The sequence below is a fragment of the Spermophilus citellus genome, assembly GCF_964194105.1.
Source record: "Spermophilus citellus genome assembly, chromosome: 4".
Taxonomy (NCBI): domain Eukaryota; kingdom Metazoa; phylum Chordata; class Mammalia; order Rodentia; family Sciuridae; genus Spermophilus; species Spermophilus citellus.
Window position 1 is genome coordinate 223300215 of NC_138185.1, and position 7567 is coordinate 223307781.

Genomic DNA, 7567 nt, shown 5'->3' on the forward strand with positions numbered 1-7567 from the left:
TTGTACCTATTTTATTAGATTTATATTTTAGTATTTATCTCCGAGAGTGCTACCACAAGTGGTATTGTTTTCTGTTTCAAATTCCCCGGAAGGAGGGGACGCTGTGGAATGACCGGCCACACCACTCTTCCCCACTCAACAAGCTATCGGGGCAGCCTGAGCTGGGGTTGGGATGTGTGTTGGAGGCTTTGTCTCCAGTGTGGTGACATGAAAGGTGAGCGGTCGGCCCAGTGAGGAAGAATTAGGCCGCAGAGGGCCCAGGCCCTGGAGGGAACTGACGGGAACCTGGTAAGTTCTTGTAAGGAAGTTGTTATAAAAGAGCAAACCTGACTCCTGAATCCCTCTGTGGCCTCCTGTCTCATCTGATCTTTCTCTCACGTGCATTCCCACTGTGATGGTAACTGCCGTGCCACATCGTGGCCATAAGGTCCTCACCAGAGTTGAGGCAATGCAGTGTCGTGCTCTCAGTCCTCCAGAGCTGTGTGCTAAACAAACCTCTTATCTTTATACATTATTCAGCCTCAGGAATTCTGTTATAGCAATGGCAGTCAGACTAGTGCATCATTCCCTCCCTGTCTCATGGAAACCATTAAGATATTTTCCATCTTTGTACTTTTATCACTTAAAAATGTCACTTAATGGAATCATGTAGCCTGAAATATTCTGAGAGTGACTTTCCCACTGAATGCCATGCCCTTGAGATAATCCAACATTTATCAACAAATAGTTTTTGAAGAATATTATAAAATATTTTTAAAAATTAAAAATATTTTTAATGTGAAGTCTTAAAGACAAACTTTTTTTAAATTTTAACATGGGTTTTTTACAGTATTATTCCACAGATAGTACAGATAGTCATCAGATGTCTCACATCCCATTTTCCTAATTTTTGACTTATTTGTATAGAGTGCTGGTCAGAATCAATGGCGTTGTTGACTGGACGCCATACTTTATACATCTTTTCATCTGAAACTGAGCTTTCCTGGCTCTCCCGCCCTGCCCTCCTTCCTCGGCTCCAAGGTCCCATGACATTTATTCATTGGTCTCCGGCTGCTCTTGCTTTCCCTGAATCAGCTTTTAATGTTCCCAACAACCCTGCAGTCTTCAGGAGTCCCCCGTCAGGGGTTTGCAGGGTGACCTTCGGCTGGGACTTCTGGGCTGGGTAAGGGACGTGTTTGGGGAGGAAGGTCACAGACGTGTGGCTCCCATCCCGTTGTCTGGGGTGGCACCAGCAGCACGCCTGCCCCTTGGGCGTCCACTGTGAGCCGGTGGCAGGTTCCTCAGGTTCTCTTCTGTCCGTCGCCTCCTGCCCTGTGATCTCTGGTAGGCGGAGCAGGACTCTGGGCCCCTCCGGGAGCCTGTGGAATGAGGGAGATTTCCCTGTACAAGAAGTTGTCCTCACCTACTTCTGTGCTCACTCATCCCACCGTGGTGTCCATCGTCCTTCTGTTGCAGTCCAGTGCTACAGTATTGATTTCCCACTTCTCAGTCCTTTCTGCCTTGATCACTGGCTGTGATCAGCTGGTCCTTCTTCCCATTTACACACCCCACGTCACCGCGGGCTTCTGTTTCCACTTGGTTTGGTTTTCAAGCTTCCTCTTACTTTCTGATGTGACAAGATGCTCAAGGCTCGTCTTCTGACTTTCCTAACTCAGCCCTGGACTCAGTCATCTTTCCAAGGAGCCCGTTCCATTTGTTGAAGATGGTGCTAGAGACTAAGAGCCGGGTGCAAGATGTGCCCATGGCCCTGGGGTGCCAGTGCTTCCACACCCTCTCCGTGGACAGAACGAGGAGCTGCAGTGGCTTAGCTGACCCACGTGTGTCCACTCCTGTAACTATTTCCAGATGTGACCAGGTGGGTTTATTTCACATTACGTTAAGCGTTAGTTCATGCTGATGTTTCAACCTGAATCCATCGCCACAGGGTCTCTTCAGACTCCTGTCCTGGCTCATCTGTGACTTCCCATCCCCCAAATGAGAAACTTGGCTCCCACCACCTGACATCACATTTAAATTATTTTGTCACTCTTGCCTTCCATCCTGGGCTGCCCCAACCCCCTAAATGATTTTTGAATTTGCATGTATGGATATATTTTCTTATATTAAATTTGTGCTATTAAGCTCTATGGTTTTGACAAATATATCATGTATCCATCATTTAAAAAACAACACAAAATACTTTACTTTTCCTGCTCTAAATAATCTCTCATGCTTCCCCTATTCAACTATCCCCAAACCCTGAGCAACCACATTAGTTCACTTGTCTTCAAAGTTTGCCTTTAATTTGGAATGGCACATACTTGGAAACGTGGAGCATGGAGCCTTCTTAGAGTGACTCTCTCCTCCCACTTAGCAACGTGCCTGCAGATGTATTCTTTCACTTAGCGATGAGCATCCAATATTTGTCTCTGTCTTTATTATGACTTGATGGATTTCTTTTTATCGCTGAATACTATTCCACTGTATGGAGGATGACGGCTTGTTTCTCATTTTCCTATGAAGGGCATCTTGGTTGCTTCCAGTTTTGGGCAATTATGAATCAAGCTGCGATAAACATTCATATGCAGGTTTCTGCGCAGCCATAAGTTTTCGACTCAGTTGGGTAAATACTGAGGAGCGTGATTGATGGATCATATGGTAAGATTATATTTAGCTTTGTAAGAAACTGCCAAACTGTCTTCCAAAGTGGCTGTGCCATTTTTCGTTGTGACCAGTAATGATGAGAGTTGCTGAAGCTCAGCAGCCTGGCCAGCAATCGGTACTGGACTCTGGCCAACCTCATAGGTGTGCGTTGGTACCTCAGGGTTGTTTCAATTTGCAAGTCCCTAATGACAAATCTTGTGAGCACCTTTCCTGGGCTTGGTTGCCATGTGTACGTCTTCTGTGATGAGGAATCTGTTCAGATCTTTCCCCTGTGTTTTAATTGCTTGTTTTCTTATTGTTGAATTTTAAGAATTCTTTGCTTATTTTGGAGACAAGTTCTTTAGCAGATATGTCTTGCAGATCTATTCTCCAATATGGGGATTATATTTTTATTCTCTTAATGTCTTTTGAAGAACAGAAGATTTAAATTTTAATAACATCCAATTTATCCTGTTTTTCTTTCATGGATCATGCTGTGCTGCGGGTACTGTATATAAAAACGCATCGGCAGACCAAAGTCGAGTAGAAGTCTCTCTGTGATGTCTTTGAGAGTTTCGAAGTTTCACATTTGGCCTTTAGATTCATGATCCATTTTGAGTTGACTTCTGTGAAAGGCATAAAATTTGTTCCTAGAATCACTTGCTTATGTATGGATATTCAATTAGTCTAGTTCTACTTTTAAAAAAGACTCTCTCCATTCAGTTGCTTTTGCTGTTGTGAAACATTAGCAGTTTATTTGTGTCGGCCCAACCCTGTGCCCTCTTCTGTCACTAGCCTGTGTCGACCCAGCCCTGTGCCCTCTTCTGTCCTAGCGTGTGTCGACCCAGCCCTGTGTCCGCTCTCTGGCCGACACCACACTGTGTCAAGTGGGGCTTCATTACTCTGCATCCTGAAATGTGGTGGGATGAATCCCTCACCCTCAGTATCGTGTGGACCATTCTAGGTCATTTTCCTCTCCTTTTAAAATTCAGAAGGCTGGCTGATGTCACCAAAATAGTTTTCTGGCAATTTGATGGAAATTTCATTAAATCTGTGGATTAACAATATTAATCTTCCAATCCATGAACATGGAATATCTCTCCATTTAGATATTTTAAGGAAAAAAAATCATTTCATCAGAGTTTATTTTTTTCTTTATTCCTCAAGAATATTTTTCTGGATATAAAACCTGGGGGTTCTCAGTTGTTTTTCTCCCTCCCCCGTACCTTGGCCAATGTAGTCTCACTTCCCCCAGGCCCTCCCACTTTCAGATGAGAAAGGTGGACGGGGGCTCCCCAAAAGGCCACGTTATGTCTCTCTGGACCTCTTTAGGAATTTCCCTTTGCATCGACCCGTGTGGGGAGTCTTCAGCTCTGACTTCTGTTAAGTCCCACCTTCCTTCTCCTCTCCTTCTTGGACCCCCATGACATCAGTGTACCTTTGAATGGTTGTGGGGTCCCTAGTCCCGGCTCCCCTTCAGTTTCCTCTCCCTGCGGTCCCAGTTGGCCTTTGAACCCTTCTGATCTGTCTTCCTGGGGACTGCTCCTCTCCTCAGCCACCTCCGATCTACACTAGGAGCCCATCAGTGAGATTTTCAAACTTTGGTTATTGTATTATTTTAGTTCTGAATTTTCCTTTTGGTGTTTTTTAACCATCTTTATTTTTTATTTTTTTGGCCCAGGTTTTGGGTTTTATTTTTTCGTTTGTTTCAAACATGTTCATAATTGCTGTGGAAGCATTTTTATGATTGCTGCTTTATAGCCCTTGTCAGATAATTCCAGCATCTGATTCATCTCATCCTTGGCATCAGTTGATGGTTGTTTCACGTTCAAGCTGTGGTTGCCTGCTTCTTGGGACGATGAGTGATCTCTCATTGAGTCTTGGATATTTTGAGTATTAGGTAATGGAACTCTGTATCCTATTTAATCTCCCCTTTTCACAGGTAGCGCTCTGTCTAGGTGCAGGGTGCAGGCCTGGGCGAGGTGGGCTCTGGGCTCCCCACCTTGGTCTTAATCCCCCCCCAGCTGAAGTGAGTCACGGACTCATTCCCTGGAGCGGAGGCTGGAAGAGCGGTTCCCCTTGACCTTGGTGCCTTCCTGTCAAGAGCTGCACTCAGCTGCACCGCCTGTTTGCTGTGGAGGGGTGGAGGCTGTCCCCTGCGGGGCCCCACTGGCACCGGAGAGGTGGGGGCAAGCCCCGACCAGCACTGGCTCAGTCGTTCCGCGTCCCTGGTCCTGAGTAGGGATGTTGGGCTCTGGGCTTTCCGACCCACTGCAGGGCACCAGCCTCAGCCCGGGCAGCTGTGCTCTGGCTGCTGCTGGTGCCGTGCCAAGGCTGAGTGCCCTGATTGTCCTCTCTGACAGGGAGACGCTTTCTCCACTGGTGTGTGGCAGAGTAACGCAGGTACTTTCAGAAAAGCTGTCCCCCAAAGCTGCCTTCCTCGGTGGGCTAGAGGGAGCAGGCTTTTAGTTTTTATTTATCATCTTTCTGTCCGTGTCTGTCAGGACCCAGGATGGAGGGCGTCTCTCACCCGGTACAGGACATCCGGGAGGCCAAAGGAACACTCAGGGAACGTCCTTCCAGGGTGGGCCATCGCCCGGAAGCCCTTGGTCTTCTCTCTCCTCTGACCACCTCCCGAGATGTCCCCAAGCTTGTTGGTCATGTTGTGTCGGGGCTGCCTTCACTGGACAGGGATCAGGGAGGATGGGCCACAATGTCTTGGAAGGAACCAGAAGGTTCTACTTTTTCCCCCCAAAACCCTTTCATAAGGTAACAAAGTTCTCAAAGATTCTCCAAAAATAGACCAGCCAGTCCTCCCGGGGACAATAATGTGCATGTGGAGGACACTTAAGAGATCACTCAAAGAGAAGTTTTTACCTTTTTGACTGGAGAAGTGTTTTTCAGGCTGATATGAAAGGAGCACACGCAAGAAGAATATTCTCACAGAATTTTCAGACTGCAGCACCGCGACTGCCCTGAAGGTCTCTGTTTGGGATAAGGACGAAAATGTGGTGCCCAAGTGTTCCTGTCCCTGGCCACCTCTCTCCTGCTGTTGGCATCCTGCCCCCCACCCTTCTTCTGACTCTGGTTGCTGAGCCCTAGCTCTTCTCAGTTGGTGACTGGGTGTGAGGACCCCGGTTCAGTCCCTGGCTCTGCCATTTGCCCTCTGAGCAACGTGGACCAGCAGCTGACCTCCCTGGGCCTGGGTTAGTTCAGAGAGGAAGATGGAAACCATCCTCACAAACCTTAAGGGCAGCTGTGATGATGAAATCACAGAGGATGAGACTCCAACGGCAAAGGGTGGGTTCCCAGTCCACGTTGGGTGGGTGGACGGGGGAGAGTGGAGCCCAGAGGCAGCTCTGCTCCTGCACAGGATGGAGCCTCTGGACTCACCTTCAGGAGTCCCCCGACTGCCCAGGGCTGGCTGGCTCTTCCATCCCCGGGGACGCCTGTCCCTAGCTCTATTGTGGCCCGAGCCCCTCAGGTGCAGCTGTCCCTGGAGACTGGGCTCTCACAAGGACAGGGCGGTGTCCAGTTGTATCTCCAGAGCCTGTGAAATGCCAGAACCAGGTGGAGCGGAGGACAAGTGTCCTGTGCCTGGCGCCCGAGGAGGAGCCTCACGGGTGCGCGGGGAGGGAGGAGCCAGCAGGGAAGAGAGAGCGCCCGAGGCTGGGGCACTACGGGGCCAACGAAGGAGGGATGGCCAGCAGGCAGCAGGACACTGGATTTGGTGATGCGGCTGCTGTTGGTTGGCATTGCGTGGCTGGTCGGGTGGGGGACTTTGAGGGTGGGTAGGTGTCCACATCATTGAGTGGAGACTGAGCCCTGAAGAGGCACTTCCTGGCTCTGTCCACGGTCCAGCGCAGCGCTCCTGGGAGACACATCGAAGGCTCTTCCTTCGCACCAACAAGGCCCGCCTCTGCCCCTCCAGAAACATCCGCGGAGCCCACCGCTTACTGGACAATAAGAGCGGCGAGTGCGACATCCTCAGGAGCCTCCTGGGTGCGGGGCGGGGTCCCAGTCTGTGGTCAGCCCGGGTCCTTCAGCTGAGCAGGCGCCGTCCGTCTGGCCTGTTGAAACCGAGGAGCAGCCCTGGTGGTCCCTGAGCCGTCCTGGGTCCTTCTTCCCTGGAGGTGAAGACCAGGGCTGGGCTGGGGCTGAGCGGCGGCGGCGGGTCCAGGGCTGGCACCACGCCCACCTCCTCCGCCGCCCCCCAGGCCCGCCGCCTGTCCCCCGGCCACACGCGAGTGCGGAAGCTTTGACATCTCGGAGTCCTGGGTCCATTTTGCTTCACGTGTCCATCTTTTCCCTCTGCATTTCACCGAGAGCCTGCAGGCGAAGCTGATCGCCACCTCACCTCCCGGTCCAGGTGTCCCTCCGCTGAAGGCCCAGCTTCCTCGACGGCGTGAAGCCCAGCACGCAGAGCCACTCGCCGAGTTTTGGGCCATTCTGTGAAAGGACGGCTGTGCCCACTGTCGTGCCAACACCATCCCTTTCCGTCCGTGGGTCCTCCCGCCCCGCAGGCTGCGTGCCCGGCGCTGTCCCGTCCACCCGGGCCTCCCCACGGTGGCGCCAGTCGCCCACAGCCCGCAGGCTTCCCAGCACCAGCCTCGGGCTCTGCCCTCCTCCATCCTGCGTCAGCTCGTTGTCAGGTGCTGCCACGGCTGTCCCCTCTGTTCTCGGCACCGATTCCTGTCCTAGGCGATTCCAGGTGTTATAACAAAAATGCCCCCGACGGCTTGTCACAGCTCCAGTGGGGGAAGTTCAAGACCAGGCGCTGGCCGGCCGTGTCTGTGAGGGCTCCTTTTCTGATTCGGAGACGGCCCTCTTCTCTCTTTGTCCACTCGTGGCCTAAGGGGCACCGGGCTCTCTGGGATCGCTTTATCTATTTATTTTTATTTCTTACATACATGACAATAGTGAATGCATTGCAGTTATAATTATC

The 7567-nt window shown here is 50.7% G+C and overlaps 1 long non-coding RNA gene across 3 annotated transcripts; it reads left to right on the forward strand.

Moving 5' to 3' along the window:
- The first annotated feature begins 1357 nt into the window (after positions 1-1357).
- Positions 1358-6948, forward strand: LOC308648033. 3 transcript variants are annotated; one of them, XR_014021764.1, is made up of 4 exons: positions 1358-1855; positions 4384-4522; positions 4986-5025; positions 5127-6948. It is a non-coding gene; the product is annotated as an uncharacterized lncRNA (long non-coding RNA). The 3 variants fall into 3 exon arrangements; XR_014021766.1 differs by lacking the exon at positions 1358-1855 and having other exon boundaries at positions 3878-4522; positions 5127-5391; positions 5527-6948; XR_014021765.1 differs by lacking the exon at positions 1358-1855 and having other exon boundaries at positions 3878-4522.
- Positions 6949-7567: the final 619 nt, after the last annotated feature.